Source organism: Toxorhynchites rutilus, chromosome 2 (genome assembly GCF_029784135.1).
Source record: "Toxorhynchites rutilus septentrionalis strain SRP chromosome 2, ASM2978413v1, whole genome shotgun sequence".
Classification (NCBI taxonomy): domain Eukaryota; kingdom Metazoa; phylum Arthropoda; class Insecta; order Diptera; family Culicidae; genus Toxorhynchites; species Toxorhynchites rutilus.
In genome coordinates, this window is record NC_073745.1 from 26177615 (window position 1) to 26199712 (window position 22098).

General features: G+C 34.9%; 1 protein-coding gene across 2 annotated transcripts in view; it reads right to left on the minus strand.

The window, feature by feature from the left end:
• The window catches only part of LOC129768539 (zinc finger CCCH domain-containing protein 13), a 101863-nt gene that overhangs the window by 65284 nt on the left and 14481 nt on the right, over positions 1-22098 (minus strand). For both annotated transcript variants that reach the window (XM_055770262.1, XM_055770261.1), the window contains exon 2: positions 18294-18334. The gene's annotated coding sequence lies outside the window, so the exon portion shown is untranslated. The remainder of the gene's footprint in view (positions 1-18293; positions 18335-22098) is intronic.

The following is a 22098-nucleotide window of genomic DNA, read 5'->3' on the forward strand; positions in this document are numbered from 1 at the left end:
TACCTTTTACGAAAATCTTGAAAAAGAGGGATGTTTTCCTTTTTCCCCTTGCTTCACTTCACTTTACTTCACGCACGATATTCCAAAATTAAGATCTTTTCTAATTTGTGTGTGGAGCGTATCCACAATCGGTTGAAGAACCTTTCCGAGGGGTTGCAACCCTTAAGCTTAGACGAATATATATTTCTCTAGAGGGAGACTCCCGTTGAAACCATCGTTGTATGTGTTTACCGATGACGTCTTTATTATTGGCAAAACAAAATTCCGAAACGAATACCAAACTGAAGCACAAATCGAAAATAATTGTGCTTGAAACCATTGCTGTTAGACAAAGTGCATTATAGAATGCGGACGGAACCGATAAATTCCTTCTCGGATCGGTAGCTTCTTATAGGCACGTGTTACGGATGATGTGTTTTTGGAATAGTAGAGCGATTGCAACTCTATGGTGAACTCAGTAATAAGCTTATTGCAACAGTTCAGAACACAGTTCCACAATGATACATCAAATCGAGGAAGCGCGTGGGGGCGAAGAATCTAAGAAGAACAGCGAGGTAGAATGGAACTCAATTCCTCCTGGTGCGAATAAGACTGAGATGTAACTTCGGAGCGCATTAGAGCAGATAAGTTGGTTTCATACTTTGGGAATTGTGCATCCGTGCTATTTCTTGCAAAAATGAGGTATGAAAACGAGTGACGAAGAGAACTTCATTGAGTTTCCAAAAATTGAATGCAATTTATTGCAGTCCAATAAAATGTATTTCGAACTGATTGATCAAACTTTTCATGAAAAACGGCTTTTGACTTTTTTTACTAGAATAATAAAGTTGAACACATTTTTTGTAGGTCATGTGACACTGACTATGATGTAAGTTAGACGGATATGTTTTTTGCGAGCCACAAAAATGTATAGTAAGTTTATTATTTCATCGTTTATCCCTTCAGCAGCTAAAATGTAAACCAACAAAGGAAAGAAAGAGGAGGATTATGAATTAGACAACTAACTTTTCTCTATCCCGTCTTGCTCACACTTGCAGCTGTCCGTTTTACCCCATCAGTGTGATTATTTCAATTATACACAATTTTTCACAATTGAGCTAACCTTAGTGGAAGATTCCTAAGATCGTATCGATGTCAACTTACCTACCTAAATACAACCACCAGTGGATCAAATTTAGAGATTAGACCAGGGGTTCTCAAAGTGGCCGATATCGACCCCTTGGGGTCGATAATGGTTTCACAGGGGTCGACAAAAACGAAAACTGATTTTAGGGGTCAACGAGGTCTGATAATCGACCCCTATTATTTACCCCTAATAATGCAAATTTTATTTGAAACATTCAAGATACTGTATGAGTTATAAAATATTATTTTTTTATAAGTGCAGCAACCAAAAAACCAGACGGGTTTTGTATACCCAAAATTATCAATAGGCTCGAGCCTAAATAAATAGATAGGTCTGGTTAATCTTAAATAAACAAAAAAACATCTTTATCGCACGATCCTTATTGAGGATCGTGTGAGTCAGATAAGGCCGGTCGATGCCGGGCCTAAATAAATACATTTCTCCTGCACGATCCTGTTTGAGGATCGTGTGATTTATAGCGTCTAGTTTTAAGATAAGAAATTTTGGTTTATGTTTTGGTGTTACGATAGCGGGGAGCTTATCGTAAGATTAGGTTTCATTAAGAGGAATGAGAAAAATAAAAGGGAGTCGATCGTGAGCCACGCGGGAGAACGGTTGTCTCCTGAAAACAAGAAGTGGTGTTTTCTTGTGTTTTAGAGTGAAAGAAAGTGCCTTGGCCGCCGGTCCGCTACATAAGAATGAATAATACTTCTGTACAAAATATGATTGCTGTATTTTTCAAAAACTGCGTGCACAACTTCGTACATGACATAAAATTGGGCAAGTAAAAAAGCGTGAACAAGTTCTGACAAAACAAAGAAACAATTTGAAAATGAAGGAAGATTCGAAGCTTCAACTCACCATTATTGAACCGGATGCAGATAGATAGCCATTCCATGCCAAACCGACATAGTGGTTCTCAGATTTTCGTGAAATGTGGTAGTTTATTTCCTTGTCGCAAAACATTAGACCGGTTTTTTTTAAATTTCTCAGAAGGGTGCTCATTTCTATTTTAATAACTGAACCGATTTAGATGATAGACATATCAAATTAAAGCCAATCAGATAGTCTTTTCTGAAAAAATATTACATCTGTAGAAGATTTGGATTTTACTTTTGTCATTGTTGATCGTATTTGTTTTTTATAGTTAGTATTGCTTCGGACTAGAGCGCGCCCCATTTTTTTATATTTTTTCTTGAAACCCAAACTTTTTTTGCATAACATCCAAAAATCAGAGATGTCTTTTTTTGTTTTAGATCTATGATTTTTCAAAGTTATCCGATGGTACGGAAAACTCGTTTTCCTCCTTTTCCAATAATGATCCTTCTCAATAAATTGATTGTTGAAATTCGATTAAGTGAGTAAAATTAAGTAAATATCAAGGTGAACACCTTTCTTTTTAAATCTGTGATGTGATGGATGAACCTTCTGCTCTCTATTAATATACAGCCATCCTTATCGAAAAATATTAAACCGTATTTTTACATTTTTTTTCATTAGGGCACCCTCTTCCATTTTATGGTGGTACCAAGAAATAATTTTTTTCTCTTTTTACAAAAAAATATTACTTTTGAACCACTGAACCGATTCAGATAATCGATATATCACAATAAAGCCAATGACCTAGTCTTCTTTAAAAAAAAATACATGTGCAATAAAATTGAATTCTAGTCGCATAGGAATATTGCACGAAGACTGAAAACAAGTGAACTTTGAAAAATCATAACTTAAAACGATAAAAATCACATCGCTGATTTTTGGGTATGTTATGTAAAAACTTTCAAAAAGCTTAAAAAATATACCGCTCTCTATCTTTAAGCATGCAAACATTAAAAAGCAAATATTTCGTCTTTTGCGTAAACCTGACAGAGACTAATACGGCATTCGACCAACTGCAACCTAATTTCAGTGGGCGCCTTTCGGGGTCGGCCTGTCGATTGCCTGCGAACAATTACGAATAGCGAGCAGACCAAAACTGAAGTCCACCAGAACTCGCGAGGAGACCTCATTCAGTTGTACAAAACAACGATATTGTCAGTGTTAGAATATGGCAGTTTTTGCTTCCGATCAGCTGCCAGGATTCATATTCTCAAGCTGGAGAGGATACAATATCGTTGCTTGCGTATAGCCATGGGGTGTTTGCATTCGACACATACGATGAGTCTCGAGTACCCCCGCTTACTCTTCGGTTCACAGAATTATCCTACAGATTTCTCATCCGTTGCAAGATCATGAATCCATTGGTGATTGATAACTTCGAAAATCTACTCCAACTGACTCCTCAGTCAAGTTTTATGTCTTTATACCATGAGTACCTTACACACGACGTGCACCCTTCACCAGGCATCTCCAACCAAGTTTGCTTCCCATACTTCTGCAATTCCTCTGTCATTTTTGATCTGTCCATGCGACAGAAAATCCATGGAATCCCAGATCACCTACGCTCCGATTCTATTCCGCAGATATTTTCTGCAGAATATCGGAAAGTTAGATCTGATAAAATGTTCTTTACTGACGGTTCATTCATAAACGGGTCCACTGGCTTCGGCATCTTCAATGAAAATTCCAGTGCCTCTTTCAAACTCAAAGATCCTTGTTCCGTGTATGTCGCTGAACTGGGTGCGATATACTACGCACTGGGGATCATTGAAACATTGCCCATCGACCACTATTTTATTTTTTCAGACAGTCTCAGCTCAATAGAGGCAATCCGCTCAATGAAAGTTGATAAACGCTCATCTTATTTCCTAACAAGAATAAGACAACTATTGAGTGTTTTGGTCGAAAAATTATTCAAGATTACCTTAGCATGGGTTCCCTCTCATTGCTCGATTCCGGGGAATGAGAAAGAGGACTCGCTAGCTAAGGTGGGCGCTTCAGAAGGCACTCTTTTTGAAAGGCAAATTGCTTGTAATGAATTTTTCCACATTCCTCGTCAGTATACGCTCGTAAGTTGGCAGCGCATGTGGAGTGGTGATGAGTTCGGTCGTTGGTTACACACGATTATCCCTAAGGTCTCGACGAGGGCATGGTTCAAGGGATTGAATGTAGGTCGTGATTTCATTCGCGTGATATCTCGGCTTATGTCCAATCACTACAACCTAAACGCGCATCTCTATCGCATTGGGCTCGCAGCAAACAATCTTTGTGATTGTGGCGATGGCTACCACGACATCGAGCATGTTGTCTGGTCGTGTATCCGGTTCCATGCTGCTCGCTCTCAGCTCTCTACAGCACTGAGAGCACAAGGCAGACAATCGGATATCCCCGTCCGGGATATCTTAGGTAGCCGGGATCCTGATCTTCTGCTTCATCTATACCTGTTCCTCAGAAACGCCGATGTCAACGTTTAATGATGTTTCCTTCGTTGTGTCCCCGTTTCATATCCCTCCTATCCGATCGATAAACTTTTACTTAGTCGCGGCAATACATACACACACTCTTTACAGATGCACGGGCCGAAGGTTGTGCAGTCCACTGATTATTCAACAAGAGCCAAAGGTTGTACCGCTCATGACAACTCTACACGAGCTGATGATTGCGCCGGCTAGTGACCATTCTATCCTGGATTCCTCGAGTCGAGAAAGACGCACCACGCTAGATATGGGGTACAGACTAGGGGGGCGTTTCTGATTAATGGTCAGCTGCATCCCAATAGGAAGTATCCCCTGTCGGGCACACGTACAGAGCATCGAAGACTGCGACATACCAATTATGAGAACACTTGTAATACTAACCTCGAGTCAACCGCGGTTACATACAGGGTGGGCCATTTAAAGTGGAAGGATTTGTTTTTGCAATAGCAAAGTAAAGAAGTGGAATTTAAAATTATTTTTTTTTAAATTCATTTATTTTGGTCCAAGGAGATTTGTTCTAACTACTTTTTGATTATGATATCTCGTAAATGACCGCCTCTGGTCTTGACCGCAAAATGTGCTCTTTTTTCGGCATTTTCTATCACTTTGCCCAATGTTTCGGCCGATATGGCAGCAATTTCTTGTCGGATATTGTCTTTCAGCGCAGCCAGGGTCCTTGGTTTACCAGTGTATACCTTGGATTTTAAATATCCCCATAAAAAAAAGTCAGGAGGCGTCAAATCAGGTGATCTCAGTGGCCAGTCATAATCGCCGTTTTTCGATATTAATCTTCCGGGGAACATTTCGCGCAATAATTTGGTCGTGGCAGCCGCTGTATGGCATGTAGCGCCGTCCTGTTGGAACCAGTCATTGTCCAATTCATTTTCACGAACAAATGGCAATAAAAAATCGGTTATCATTGTCCGATAACGCTCCCCATTCACGGTTACCGTTGCTCCATTTTCGTTTTCAAAGAAGTACGGGCCGATGACTTTATCGGCATAAATGCCACACCACACAGTAACTTTTTGGTCGTAAAGAGGTTGCGTTTCGATGAATTGAGGGTTTTCAGTAGCATAAAACCGACAATTTTGTTTATTCACTCCTCCATTCAAGTTGAAATGCGCCTCATCAGACATTATGATTTTTTGCCAAAAGCCACAATTGAGAAGTTATTTTGAATGTACAGCTGAACAATTTCAGCGCGTTGTTTAGGTGTGTATTGTTCCATGGTTAAAATTGTACTGAAATGACGCTTCCAACGCGGTATGGCATTTGTTAATCTGACATCTCTGTCAAAAGTTATGGGGTTGCCAGATGCTTCCACTTTAAATGGCCCACCCTGTATTACTAACATAGTCTAAGCAAACATTGTCAAAATATTGAACTCCCGGCCCCGTTAGGCTGACGCCATATGAGCCTTAATAAAATATATATTTTGGATAAAAAAAAGCAAATACAATCAATAATTACAAAAACAAAAACCAATTTGTTTCCAGTTGTGATATTAGTGAAAGAAGACTAGCTCATTGGCCTCAGTTTGATTTGTCAATTGTTTAAATCAGTCCTGTGGTTAAAATGTAATATTTTTTAAAAAAAGGCATTTTGGGAAAAAAAAGATTTTTGGGACCATCGGTCAACTTTGAAAAACCATAAACGAAAAAAACCACATTTCTAATTTTTGGATATGATTCGTAAGAAACCAGCTTTCAAGCTTTCAAGAAATCTATATATATAAAAATAGATTTCTGTCTGTCTGTCTGTCTGATTCTTATGAACTCGGACACTACTGAACCGATCGACATGAAAATTGGTATGTAGGGGTTTTTGGGGCCGGGGAAGGTTTTCGTGATAGTTTGAGACCCCTCCCCCTCTCTAAAGGGGGGCTGCCATACAAATGAAACACAAATTTCTGCATTACTCGAGAATTAATCACGCAAATGGAACGAAATGTGGCATGTGGAGGTTTTAGGGTGCAATAAATGTTTCTATAGTAGTAAGACACTCCACCCCCCTCTCTAAAGGGGGGCTACCATACAAATGAAACACAAATTTCTGCACTACTCGAGAATTAATCAAGCAAACGAAACCAAATTTGGCATGTGGAGGTTTTAGGGTGCAATAAATGATTCATAGAATCATTGTGTGGTTAGATACTTCTCCCTCTCTTAGGGTGGGCTGCCATACAAATGAAAAACAAATTTCTGCATAACTCGAAAACTAATCAAGCAAATGGAGCCAAATTTGACATGTGAAGATTTTAAGGGGGCACGAAACGTTTCTATGGTCAATAGAAACCCCTCCCCCTCTCTAAAGGGGAGAAGAGAGAGAGGTCTGTGGCCGAAAATAATCTGATATTATAATGATGAGTTTTGGTAGAAGTACTAGGATTTTTTTTAGTAAAAGGTAAATTCAACGGGGTCGATTAGAAGATGAACAATCAATGAACAGTTCTGCGATTGGACTTATGAACTCGCGCTTAGTAAGAAAACGTGTAAGTTTGAAGGTATTGATAACAAAAAAACAATTTTGGGCGAGACGAAGTTTGCCGGGTCAGCTAGTAAAAATATATACAAATATAAAGCGCTCTCTAGTCCGAAGCCATGTAAACTTTAAAAACAATTACAATAAATAATTACGAAAATAAAATCCAATTTGCAAGTGCAATATTTTCCCAAAAACTTCCAAAATATTTTGCAATTTATTTTTAATATGATATGTAGATCATCTGAATCGGTCCAGTAGTTCGGAAGTAATGAATTTTGAATGCTTTTAATGTAATTCACATTCAGTACTTTGCAACTGCTCGGCTTGACTACTCATTATCATCGTCAAAGTTATTCGCTTCGCAGGCGAAAGGACGCACACAATTGAATGTTTCATCCGGTTCATTTCTCCAAAACAAAGTTATCTCGTTAAAAATGAATAGCGGCATAGCAGTAACGCTTACCACTACACTACCGGCACTGGCAACTGATTACTCATATTGCCCTACTGTACAGCCCTTCACCTCGCCATTTTTATTTCTTTCAATGAGTACGTACGAAGCTTTCATTTGAATATAAACTGAAAACGTAGATTGAAAACTTGAATATAATCAAATAGAATGGAAAGAATAAAACGGATGAATGTGAAACGGAAGGATAGTGCACGAAGATGAGAGGTATTTCGTTCATTTCTTTATAGAGTTAGGGTGGACCAACGATTTATTAGTAGAGAAAATTCTGGAAATGTGGTGGGGCACCAGAATCGATACAATTCGATTCACGTTTAAAAAACGTTTAAACGTTCGTTTAAAACCCTATTTTTCTGAGCTTGAGCTTGAGCTTGGGTAGTGATCGACCTGAATCAGCGAAATTGCACAAAGAACACACTGAATGACGCTTGGGAGTAGCAGACCATTCTCATTGTGCAAGTTTCGGTGATTCGAACTTTGAATAATCAATAAAGACGCCGGCCACGTCTTTACAATCACCAGGGGAAGGGAGGGAATGTTAGTATCGTTCGTTCAAAAGCCTATGTTTTGTATACAAACAAGCGATCATGAATACGTCAACACAACTATATATTATCAATAATCGGGTGTAAATTTTCAACTTGTAGTGTTTTATTGTTGTTGCCACTTCTCATTAATCCCAAACACTGTTTAACGCTGCCTTGTAAACTCACTTCATTGCGCCTTTGGTTATGCAAAACAATTTTGACGTAGGACTACGTCTTTCATTTCTATACTGGGGTGTAAGTGGGGAGTAAGTTCAAAGCGTTACGCCGGAGAACGAGATTTTGAGCGTAAATAGCTCCTAATCAACTGAACGAAATGGTATGATAAACACTTCGTTCGAACGATAAAATGTCTACGCGTTATATGCTTGTCATTTTTTTATCTAAAAACTTGTTTCAATAGCCCTAAAATTGCTTTCAAAACAGCCTATTGAAATCATACCAATCGGTATATAAACGAGTGCCGCTCGGAAATTCACTCAGTTATGATTACGCAACGATTGAGGTACGATCGCTGGAATGAATGGATGTTTCCCTTATACAGGCTTCAAAGCCATGGAGCCTGGAGAAATTGGATGCAAGCTGCGGGTACTTTTGTACTGGTTTGTGTTTTAGCAAATCGGAATTTTTCCCTAACACAGATTACAAAACCATGGAGCATGGGAAAATTGGCATAGAAAAATAGATGCAAGCAGCGGGTACTTTTGTACTCGCTTGCATTTTTGCAAACCAGAATGTGTTTTCTTAATACAGATTCCAAAACCAAGAAGTTGGGAAAATCAGCATTGCAAATACATGCAAGTCGGTAGTACTTCTAAACCCCCATGCGTTTTTACACTCCGGAATTCGTTTTGCTAACAGGGTCTACAAAAGCGGGTATAAATGCAACTCTTGACTTGGTTATTCATGACTGCATTGGAAGATATCCCTTCATGTCGCCAGCTCACTGAACTTCTACGCATACCGTTTGATGATTAGGCAAAATGTTGATAACTATTTGCTGCGATAACAACTACCATAATGCATGAATTGACATAAATGGGTTTTTTGCAATTGAATTCGTAGATTGTTTCATTCATTCACTAGTTTAATCAATAATTTTAATCAATACACGCAAAAGATAGCTCATCGCAGCGGCGATACCGTACCCAATGAGGAACATCCGAGGTGCGAGTATTGCTAATTGAAGAAACACATATGATTACTAAGCCAACGGCAGTCCTACGTCAACCTTGCGGTTATATCATAGGTATAACCCATCCATAGTTTTTTCTGGTGCAGCCAAATTTTTTTTGTAAGGGCTTATAAAGAAAACAATTAAAATTTGAAATTTTAATCAAATAAACCATTTATTTTATTGAAAAATAGCCTGATCTTGAACCGTAGATCCTAAATGAAACGCTTACAGTGAAAAATAGATCAAATTGTGAATGAAATGTAAAATATTTTCTGTGGGTTTCAATATAGTTGCCTTATAAAGGGTAAACGCACTGGCAAACCACATCGAGTTCGTATTTTCAGCGGATTCGTTTTGAAGGGCTTATCGTAACTGCATCTCTAGACGGAGAACTCAACTAAAAGTGATGTATTCTCTAAGCGACATAAACGTAAATAACAACAATAACAACGTGGAGCTGCGATACACCCGCGTCTCCACATGCGAGCAGTAATTGGGAGAGGATAATTCAAACCGTAAAAAGTCGATGGGTCTGAGCCTAGAGGCACGGAGGTAAGTTTGACGTAGGACTGTGATTGTTCGGAACAATTGTTTTTTTTAAAAATGTTTTTAACGTTCAATGTTCAGAAATCTGTTATTTTAAATCTTTTGAAACTCCAAATGGTGGCCTTGCAAAGGGCTGTTTGTTATATCTATTGATTTCCCTCGAACGAATTGTAACAATGGAAGTGGTAAGATGTATCATCCGCAACTTCCTTGTCCAGAATGTTCGAATTTACCGCTTGAGCATCCTAATGTAGCACGGTGGATGATGGGCCATTAGATTCAGACGTTAATTAAACCGTTTCTCTTAGCTTTCGTTTTCTGCGCCGCTTAAAACGTTCTGCAACAGTTAGTGCACGCTTTGTTGCACCACTTTCGCACTTGCGCTCATTGCGATAATAAATAAGATTGTAAATAACAGTCGAATGTTGGGACATTTCGATTAGTTTCACCCGAACAAAAACAAAATTAGTTTCTGACTGGAAGTTCAACTGTCTTACTGGAAATGATGAATGAATATCAGTGTAACACATAACAGGATGGAATGGTAAACGAAGTGTATGTGAACCGGTAAACAAAAAATTACAGGAGGTTGTGTCCAAGATACGACCGCATTATTGACGTAGAACTACGCTGTTATTCTATATAAGTCGCTTGTTTATATCTTCGGATATCATTCTATAACACTTTGGCGCACAATCTTAACGTCTGCTTCGCCATAACGTCAGTTTAATGCATTGATGCATCCTCAAAGGCAACAACGAAGCCCTTATGATGACGGAAAACAATCAATGTTAACTGTTTGAAAAAGACTGCATTATGCCACACATCTTGTACCCTGCAGTAACACCCTTCGATGCGAATTCGCTGATGAGTTTGTCAAGAGCGACCGCCTTCACCACCAGCGAGGAGAGCTTGATTTGGTTGCTGCCTGGGTAACGGTGTTTACATGTTCGACCGACGCGCCGAAATCGCCTACTTCGCTGTTGTTCGATGCGGTGTCACACACGCGAAGGCTCGGTTCAGTGCGAGCGCTTTTCACTGCACCAACATCGCGTGCATCATTAGATGACGCTTACCTCGAAATTTTATTGCCCCTGGCAATTCGTTCGTTTTTTGCAGGGCTCGAGCCTGCCTTCCTCTTCTTTTTGCTCATCAAACACTACGCGAAGCGTCTAATTTATGACGCGGAAAGAAAAACACACGATACGAATAACGCCAAAAATGAACTGAAAAAACCACACGACGATATCCAAGTTGAATTACCACTGGTGGGGTCCAATCTTAGATCGAAGCGCAGCGAAAGCAAAGTGAACTGGATTGCTCAACAGTCCGATGCCGAATGAAAGTTTGCCTCAGCGAGATCCACTGTTTATACTCTAAGCAAAAATTCCCCTTCATTCTTCTACTTTTTCTTTGTTCACGAAGACTTGAAATCCTACGACTTCCCCTCCGTTGGTCGTCGATAAGTTGCTCGTTACTGACTGCTCTGTTCGGGAAATGTACAAATGTACAGAACAAATGTATGGGAAAATGAAAACGCTAAAAGTTTTCATGATTTTTAACCATTCACAAACCAGGGAATTCTAATGTATAGCATATTAAACAAATCTTAGGGGTTTTCCGATTCGTTTAGTTTGCAAATCGCCAAAAATAGTTATTAACGTTAACTTTATTTCATAAAAACGTGACCTGTTTTCTGATTTCGCACCCTTAATGAAAGACGTAGTTCTACGTCAAAAAAATTATGTCGTCATTCTTTACATTGAATATGAAGTTTATGGGGAAGCAACAATGAAATGTTTCTAAATACTGATTTCGTGATGTTTGAGAAAAAATCCACATGGAAACATAAAACTGCTTGATTTTTATTGTGACTTTTTTATTTCATTCTATTGTCTTATTTTTATTATTAACCATGTTCTAAGTGTTCGGGAGTAGTAACTTTTTTCGGTGAAAAAAGGCCATGCCAATTCACCCTGGTATCACTGAAATAATGTTTTTAATGGAACTGCAACCATCTCACTGACCCACTCTACCATCTAAAATACCCTTATTCCTACACATTGTCTGGATGTCTAATTTATTTGATAAAAATTTTGTGTTGCACACAACATTCACGGGAATCAAGCTAAAAAAAAAGAATGTATAATACATTGATTAGCTTCGCATTCGCTCGCAAAACATACCTCTTTTATTAGTTGAGTTGTTCATTTGTTTTACAATTTCTACTGTTGATGTTTCAGGCGAAAAAAATGCTGAATGAATTTGCCGTCTAATGGTATAGTTTATAAAATATACCGTAAAAACGATTCTGCGTAATTTGCATTTGAAATCTCTCAATTTTTCGTTACATTTTTCGTATGGTGACGTAGAGTGAATTGAAGATCGATTGGAAAAAAAAACCGAAAACAATTCTATATTCACAAAAGTTTTCTTCTGTCGAATCAATAGATAATAAATTCCAAATCAGCTTTCAGCTATGACACATAGAGTTGGCTTAGTGCTGTCTACAGTGAAACTGAAAAAACGAGGTTTAAAATTTTCGCAACTCATTCACTTATAGCCTAGCCTATTTCATTCCATTGAATTGTTTATCGCAAAATTTGATTTTATTATTCGTAATAGTTTCCTCCGACTCCAATACACTTTTTACATGGATTTCAGTGTGATGTTAACACTAGTTGAGAAATGATGTACAACGCTTTAGCTAAAGCCGCTCGATTTACCTTATTGCTCTTTTTATTTTTTCTAAATTTATAGAAGCTATAAAAGTCAGTACCACGCCAGGTGAAAAAAGACACAGATGCGATTTCGAGCCAGAATTTAACACGCGACCTGTGACTTGTGACACGGTACATTATCATTTAGAGGTCAACTTTTGACGGGGGACTACGTCTAACCGAAGTATATGGGGGTGAAATGAACCTAACCAAAACATGCAGGAAAAAAAATGAAAGATTTCGAATGCTTATAACTCGAATATTTGTTAATAGATCGGAAAGATGTTTGCATCAATTGATAGGAAATATTTCTACGCATCTAGCTCAATTAATAGAATGTTATTTTGACGTAGGATTACGTCTTTCGGGAGCATATTGGGGTACAAATTGAAAATCGAAAATCGAACACATCGTGAAATTGTCCAATTTCAAACGCTTATTGCTCAGTCATTCCATGATGGATTGATGAGATTTTTGCGTCAATCAATTTCGGTACTCCATAACAATTTTTTAAATTGAATAAAATAATATATTTCATGAAACTAACTATCGAATAATTAAAAAATCTCAACCCCTATCTTAACGGAAATACCCACTTCTGATTGGTCAAATTGACAACACATGCGGCGGCTCGTGCACTTACAATTATTGGTCAGTTATTTCCTTATGGATTTACGAGCTATTTGCATCAATCGATCTGAGCACTCCATAACAATTCATCACAATGTATAAAATAATATATCATATGAAAATAACTATCAAACAATCGAAAAATCTCCAAACAGAAATACCTCGTTTTGATTGGTCGAAATTGAAGATATGGAGAAATCGGCATTGCAATACATCAAAGTGAAGGGAACTTTTGTTCCCACTGAAGCGTGTTCCCTAACAGAGACATCAAAACCAAGCTGCCTTGGGAAAATCGGCATTGCAAAAACATGAAAGTAAGGGGAGCTTTTGTTTCCATCGAAATGTGTTCCCTAACAGAGACATCAAAACAAAGCTGCCTGGGGGAAATCGGCATTGCAAATACATGAAAGCAAGGAGAGCTTTTGTTTCCGTCGACAGGAATAACAGAGATTTCAAATTTAAGGTGTTTAGGAGTAAACAGCTCTCGTGGTCGATAGTTTAACAAACGACGCACACAAATGGATAGTGCTCATTGTAACTAGCGTGGGCATTGCTGATTGCATACGTGCTGGCGAAAAAGTTGGGAGCGATTAAAGAGTGTTTTTATTATTTTCGTTCGATTGAGAATCTTTCGATGAATTGATTTATCTGGCGAGAAAAATTGATAATTGTGTTCGATAATGATAATTATCTTATATTACATTGATGAGTTTTTTTTCTTCATTTAATCCATACATAGAACAGGAGCCATCTCGTTTAGAGCCAAAGAGGGCGGCTTTCGTCATATTTCATTCCACTTTGGCATCTTCTATCGTGATACGCACCATCTAATAACTAATCACCATCCTTCTATCATCATCACTCGGTTGTGAACACTGGTCGAGTGAGCAAACAATACCTAACAACCAGACAAAACGGCCCTTTTTCGGGCCACCGAATAATAATCGAAGAGTTTAACAATGTAATTCTTCAAACGTATACAAAACAACAGATAACCTAACGGAATCCTACGTAAACTATGCGGTCGTGTCTAGGACACAACCCTCCTGTGACTTTTTCATGAGATAAACTATTGAATAACTGTAAAATGTCAAGCGTTATCTCAACGCCCTAACTGTCAAGTTTTGATTGGTCTGATTTACGGTTTCCCCAACACAGACTTCAAAATCAATGTACCTGTGGGAATCCGTTTTGGAAATGTACTAGAGGTGAATGAACTGAAAAGTTCAAAGCTCTATAATTCATCACATTCGTTCGTTCGGAAATATTCATGTAAGGGGGTATTTTTTTTCACACCGAAATGTGTTTTCCTAACACGGACTTCAAAATCAATGTTTCTGGGGGAATCCGCTTTGACAATATATGCAAGCGGCGAGTACTTTTATACTCGCTTTTCTTTGTGCAGACCGGAATATGTTTCTCTAAAACGTACTTCTAAACTGAGAAGTCTGGGAAATCTTCATTTCTGCTACTAGAGGTGAATGAACATTCGCGGTTCAAGAACTACGTAAACATGAGAGACGCAATAATTTCAGAGGGAAATATAAAATACAATGATCGTTTGACAATTCTTCCGTTCACATATTTTGGTAGTCCTAGGCATCATATCAAACGTAAAAGGATGGCCATCGAATATACTTGTAACGAAGAACATAATCTATTACAAAGCATGAATTGATCTTACATGGCAACTGTTCAAACTTTTCACTTACAAAGCAAATATGTTGAATTCAATTGAATTTGAAAATTGTCTCATCCAATCGATAATTTAATCAATACAATACAACTGCTTACTAAGACAACGGCAGTCCCACGTCAACCTTGCGGTTACATCCTAGATATAACCCACCCATTTTTGGATTGTGATATTCGGATCGAATTCGACGGATTCTGGTAATTAAAGGCTTCAATACTCTGAGATAACATTCTCATACACCCGTCTGAGTAGGTGAAACAAACTCCTTATTGATAATAGTTTAATATATATTAAGCCCCGGAACCTAAATGACATACTGCATATTTTAATGAAAAGGCAAAAAAGATCGACTTTACCCGGGTTTCTTACATCTACGTCAAAAATCAAAAACATTTCCATGTCCGTTCAACTGATATACAAAAGAAACTGAGAGTTTGCCGATGCGATTGCAGTTTTTATGTTTCGTTCTCTTTTGCTTCTATCAGAACGTGAGATAGTCGTTCAAATGGTACTTGATTTTTTTCAATTATTCAAAAGTTTAATATTGGTTTATAAGTGTGTAGTCATAAACACCAACGGTTATACCATTTGGACAATAAAATATACATTTCTAATTTTTCCTTCACTTTTTTTTTTTCCTTCAAACTTTTGGCGATATTTGGGCAAATTGTAGCCGATTATATTGCCTTTTATTGTTCAGGCATATGAGCCTTTTTTTGAAATGACAGTTTTACGAAGATAGAATTTTAGAACTTCAGGAATTCAGTTTTTCAATATAAAAGAAATCAAAAACAGCCTGAAAGTTACTCAAGGCACATAGATTAAATAGCTTTATCTATATGTATGAGCTAAAACGATTTTCGGTAGGGGGACATAAAGTACCCTTCCCAGAGAACAATCTACGTAAAGTATGGAAAAATATAGTATGCAAAGTTGCCTAATCAGCTATTGCTTTTACTCCCTAAAAGTTTCAATGAATTCTAAGAGGGTGCTGCCAATCTCAAAGGAAAGTTTGTGTGAGATCCCTTTTTATTGCAATTGGTTCTTTTTTTCAATATTCTCCAAATTAAATCCAGATCATTGTTAAAATTCAATTTATTCCACTGTCACGTATTGGGGTCTTTAAAGCATAATACCCAGGAATAAATTAAACTTTAAGCACTGCTTTGAAAATGTAACCAAAATATTTAAATCAAAGTTATCAATATTTGATATTTCGCTAAATTGAAAAGGAAACGAGAAAGGATGGACATTTGAATTCAGAATACATAGTTTTTTAAGAGATAATCAGAAGTCTATCTACGACACCAGTTTCAGAAGGATGTAAAACCTCTACATGCAGTATAATAATCTCCGCTTGTTTATTTCTACACTCGGAGACCATCACGGAAAAGCAATAAACATCCACTCCAAGCAAAGAACTCCAAATCCGAGTCAATGAACGACAAATCAGCGCGCGATTCCAGGGAAGTGTAAAGCAATCTCGCATAACTAACCATCGACTTTCCAAGCAGGGTTGGCCATCTTCCGAGGAACTCCTTTTCGCAGGCCGAATCGCGTTCGCAAGGCAAAATCAGACTCACTTAGTCTAGAGGTGAAAATAACCATATGACCTGTCGCGAAGCGTTTCTCGTTTCCTACACATCGACCATCTGATCATCATCCACACGATCCATAGGGGGGAGGAAAGGAAAGAGTGTGGCCCCCAACAACACTTTGTATAAATTAAAATGAACAAGTATCTTTCTGTCACCCTCGCAAATAAAAAACAAACAGAAATACACACCGCGAAGCGAACCATTGCTTTGAACCAAATTCAAGGCGTCGAACAAAGCGACGACGATGACGCCAAATCCGACAATCCGACCTGTTGGAGAGCCAGGTCCGCTCCCCGGAGACCCACCGATCGCGGTTATTGCATATGATTAAGATTCTATTTATGACGATGACATCATGAATGGAAAAGCGCGGCAGATAGAGCCCGGCACTTGAGCCAGTTTGGATTGTGGATTGTCTCTTTCTCGAATACCTGAAGGCCGTCTCTCCAAAGTGTCACCAAAGCGTGAGCTGCGTGTTGTTTTTTTTATTCTTTTGGAATCATTTCTCCCCGCAAAATCGAACTCTACGCGAGACGCTTGGAACAGTGCAATTTGTTTCTCGCGCACAACTTTTCCCAACAAATTACCACGCCGAGCTGGTTGGTTGCTGAAATGGTTAGGGGGCACTTAATCACGACCCCTTATGCAAATCATGTTCTTCGCAAGACCGCGCGACTGATCCAGTATTTCATGAAAGTGCATTGCACATGTCACCGGTTTCATTGCAGGCTGGTGGTGGTTATTGCACCTCAGACCTCCAGCAGCAACAGCAAACCTGCGGCAGGTCATGATGGAGCGAAACGAGCATTAATTCGCAATTGTTGTCACCATTAATGCATGCCGGTGCGGCGTGAGGCGAGAAAAAATTAAACTAGCAAAGACTTGAATTCATAAGCTGGAGGAAAATGAACCTTTTCTCCAACATCCATGGAACCGAACAAAAAAAAAAGTATGCGACAGAAGGTGAAGGTGGGTTTGTGTTTCACTGTCACGCGGAGTCAAACAACCGAAAGTCTGCGAGCAGCAGCAGAAAAAATCCATTAATTTTTTCTGTTTTCTCTTATTTTTTGTCGCTCTTGGTGTGATGCTGGTGATGGCATCACGACATGTCATATTCGAAAATAACCGCGCTTACATCGCCATCACAGTGCGAATAGCAAATATTTGAATTATTTGGGTGAGTCGTTTGACTGAGGAGAGCTTTCATCGGTCGCGGCGAAGATGATGTTGGAAAGTTGAACTACTCGAGAAAATCAATTAAGGAATTAAACAGTACTTTACTTGGTACTTGACAGAAGTTTTGGCAAGGTCATCAACCTTTAAAATAAGCTTCCACTATTTCCTATGGGAATAATTGTTGCTAACCATAATATTTAATAATAAATGTTTCTGGTGCTCTGAGACAAACCAGCCCAGGAGGATGAAAGTCTCAAAAATAAAGAATTTAAAAAAATGCTTCGGGTGCTTCGTCTATTTCTGAATCTGAAGCGTATGAAAAACCGATAAACATTCGATTGGTTTGTATTCGGAAATGACTTCAACGATGTGACGATCTTTTGAGCGGGGATCTAATGAATCTCATTACAATGTTGGAAAGGAAAAATGTGATTGATATAGGAGGACTAGAGCTATAGTTATTCATCCCTATATCATATCATATATATTATCTTTGAAGAAAGCAAAACCTGTAAAGCAAGCAATCACTAGGATTTGTCGTTCCGACGGCTAACGAAGCTGATTATCTTCATCACAAACACCGTATATTTTTTTCCTATCTTGAAAAATATGTTACCATCTTGTTTAAATGTTTTGCTTTCGACTATATTTTTAATTTGAACACAGAGAGCAAGCAGAAAAATGTCACAAAAAGCTTCAAACAATTCAGCATAGGTGTTGCAAACAACGTAGACCTGGGAAATGCGTGAAATTTTTTGATTACGTACCTCTTTTTTGTAGTAGGCTAGTTATAACGTTTGCGGTTAATCTGTAATAAAGAAACAAATAATTAATTAGATGAATCTTATAAAAGTTATAATATAAATTATTTTTTTAATTCCAATGTGACAATGTTTCAGAAGCAACCGAAAAATAATAGATTTATGAGATACACATTTTGTTTTAAAACCTAAGGTTGTGAGGAACTTCGAACAACGATCATTTTTCACAAAATTAGTAGAATTACAAAAATTACAAAAATTACAAAAATTACAAAAATTACAAAAATTACAAAAATTACAAAAATTACAAAAATTACAAAAATTACAAAAATTACAAAAATTACAAAAATTACAAAAATTACAAAAATTACAAAAATTACAAAAATTACAAAAATTACAAAAATTACAAAAATTACAAAAATTACAAAAATTACAAAAATTACAAAAATTACAAAAATTACAAAAATTACAAAAATTACAAAAATTACAAAAATTACAAAAATTACAAAAATTACAAAAATTACAAAAATTACAAAAATTACAAAAATTACAAAAATTACAAAAATTACAAAAATTACAAAAATTACAAAAATTACAAAAATTACAAAAATTACAAAAATTACAAAAATTACAAAAATTACAAAAATTACAAAAATTACAAAAATTACAAAAATTACAAAAATTACAAAAATTACAAAAATTACAAAAATTACAAAAATTACAAAAATTACAAACAAAAATTACAAAAATTACAAAAATTACAAAAATTACAAAAATTACAAAAATTACAAAAATTACAAAAATTACAAAAATTACAAAAATTACAAAAATTACAAAAATTACAAAAATTACAAAAATTACAAAAATTACAAAAATTACAAAAATTACAAAAATTACAAAAATTACAAAAATTACAAAAATTACAAAAATTACAAAAATTACAAAAATTACAAAAATTACAAAAATTACAAAAATTACAAAAATTACAAAAATTACAAAAATTACAAAAATTACAAAAATTACAAAAATTACAAAAATTACAAAAATTTCAAAAATTTCAAAAATTACAAAAATACTAAAATTACAAAAATTTCAAAAATTTCAAAAATTACAAAAATACTAAAATTACAAAAATTACAAAAATTACAAAAATTTCAAAAATTTCAAAAATTACAAAAATTACAAAAATTACAAAAATTACAAAAATTACAAAAATTACAAAAATTACAAAAATTACAAAAATTACAAAAATTACAAAAATTACAAAAATTACAAAAATTACAAAAATTACAAAAATTACAAAAATTACAAAAATTACAAAAATTACAAAAATTACAAAAATTACAAAAATTACAAAAATTACAAAAATTACAAAAATTACAAAAATTACAAAAATTTCAAAAATTTCAAAAATTACAAAAATACTAAAATTACAAAAATTTCAAAAATTTCAAAAATTACAAAAATACTAAAATTACAAAAATTACAAAAATTACAAAAATTTCAAAAATTTCAAAAATTACAAAAATTACAAAAATTACAAAAATTACAAAAATTACAAAAATTACAAAAATTACAAAAATTACAAAAATTTCAAAAATTTCAAAAATTACAAAAATACTAAAATTACAAAAATTTCAAAAATTTCAAAAATTACAAAAATACTAAAATTACAAAAATTACAAAAATTACAAAAATTACAAAAATTACAAAAATTACAAAAATTACAAAAATTACAAAAATTACAAAAATTACAAAAATTACAAAAATTTCAAAAATTTCAAAAATTACAAAAATACTAAAATTACAAAAATTTCAAAAATTTCAAAAATTACAAAAATACTAAAATTACAAAAATTACAAAAATTTCCATGAATGTCATGTAATTTCATGAATAGTAGATAAAAATAAAAGTAGACATAAATTCAAAAATTACAAAAGTTACAGTAATTTTAACAAAAACAAAATAACAAAAATCACTTAAAAATATAAATATATTATATATAAACTTATCAAAAATGATTAAAATTAATAGTAAATCAAATATTCGAAATATTAAGAAGAATCCCATATGATACTGATAATACCGAAAGGCAAAGAGCCGAATACAGAAGATAAAAGTGGATATTTTTTATATTATCACGGTTAGTCATAAACCATGATAATATAAAAAATAGTCCATTCCAATGTTTCCATAAATTTAAAAACAAAACTTACTTTCAAGTGCATGAATACCTAAATTTAGAAAATAGAAAAATGCAATATGATATATTTGAGGAATTTGAAAAAAAAAACCTGAAAACAATGAAAACAAAATTACTGAAAAATACTGAAAGGCAAAGACCCAATCCAGGAGAGAAAGGTGGATATTTTTTAATATTATCACGGTTTATGACTACATTTGGGAATTTCGACGTGTTGACAAAATCAAACAAGAAGTCCATTCCAATGTTTTCATAAATCAAAAAAAAATCTAATTTTCAAGTGTGTAATACGTCAATTTTAAAAATAGAGAAAAATTAATAATATATCAAAATATAATATATTGAAGAATTTGAAAAAAAAAAACAAAATATAACAATGAAACGAAAAATAATAGAAAAAATGAGAAATAAAGAAAAAATAAGAAAACCAGAAATATTTCATGAGTAATAAAAATTCTAAAAAACTATATATTACAACAATTTTTTGGGAAAAAAAACCCAACAGATCAGAAATCCAGAATTTTAAAAAATGCTAAAGAAATTAATATTTTACAAAACGTTTCTAAAATTTCGGATTAAAAATATTCCACAGAATTATAAATACTTTTCAATTTCAATTTCAAAAACAAATTCGAAAAACTCAAAATTTCATTCAAAAAAAATAAAGGGGATTGATTTTTTTCTGAACTTTGCTTTTTGCTTTTGGACTTTGCTGAGAAATAATGAGAAATTTGAGAAAAATGTAATCAAATGCAGAGAATTGAAAAATATATAGAAAACAGGAAAAAGTAAACTTTGAAAGCAAAGAAATCCTAAAGGTACAAAGAAACTCAAGAAAATAATTCCGAACATTTTGAAACTAAAAAACTATTTCCCGCATTTGAGTTTTTTTTTGAATATCATAAAACAAAACAGAGAAATCGAACGAACCAAAATCACATTTCAAAGAAAAAATGGTGTTCAACAGAAAAACTGAGAAAAGCTAAGACACAACAAAACAGTAATTATTTTTCATCTTCGTACATTTAAAAAAAATCCGAAAATTTCACAACTCAATTCCAAATAATACACAATTTAAAATAAAATAAAAATAATAGATCGAAAAGTTTTTAATTTAGAATGGTCAAACCAAAACATTAATTCGTTTTGCCAAAACGAACAATATAAAAATATTAACAAAAAAACTCAAGAAAAGAGCAGATCAAAATTTTCAAAACTAAATTAAAAATATGAAAGCCTAAAAATCAATATATTGTGCCAAAACAACGATAGAAGAAGAAAAAAAACCTTTGGAATATAATAATATAAAAACATAAGCAAATAATATTGCAAATATAAGTAAAAATTGAATTATTCAATTTTCAAATGTTTATACAAATGTGGATTGGAAAATTGAAATAATAATCAACAGATGAAGAATCTTAATAATTGAGGCCTGTGCAAAAACATTTGATCATCCCATTTTTAAAAATTTGAAAACTTTTGTAATTCATGAAAGTTCAGTTCAAACATAATTAAAAATTCAAAAATTGTGGAAACAATTTAGCAAAAGTGAAAATAACTACAAAAGAAAAAAATCGCAGAAATATTCATATGAGGGGCTCAGA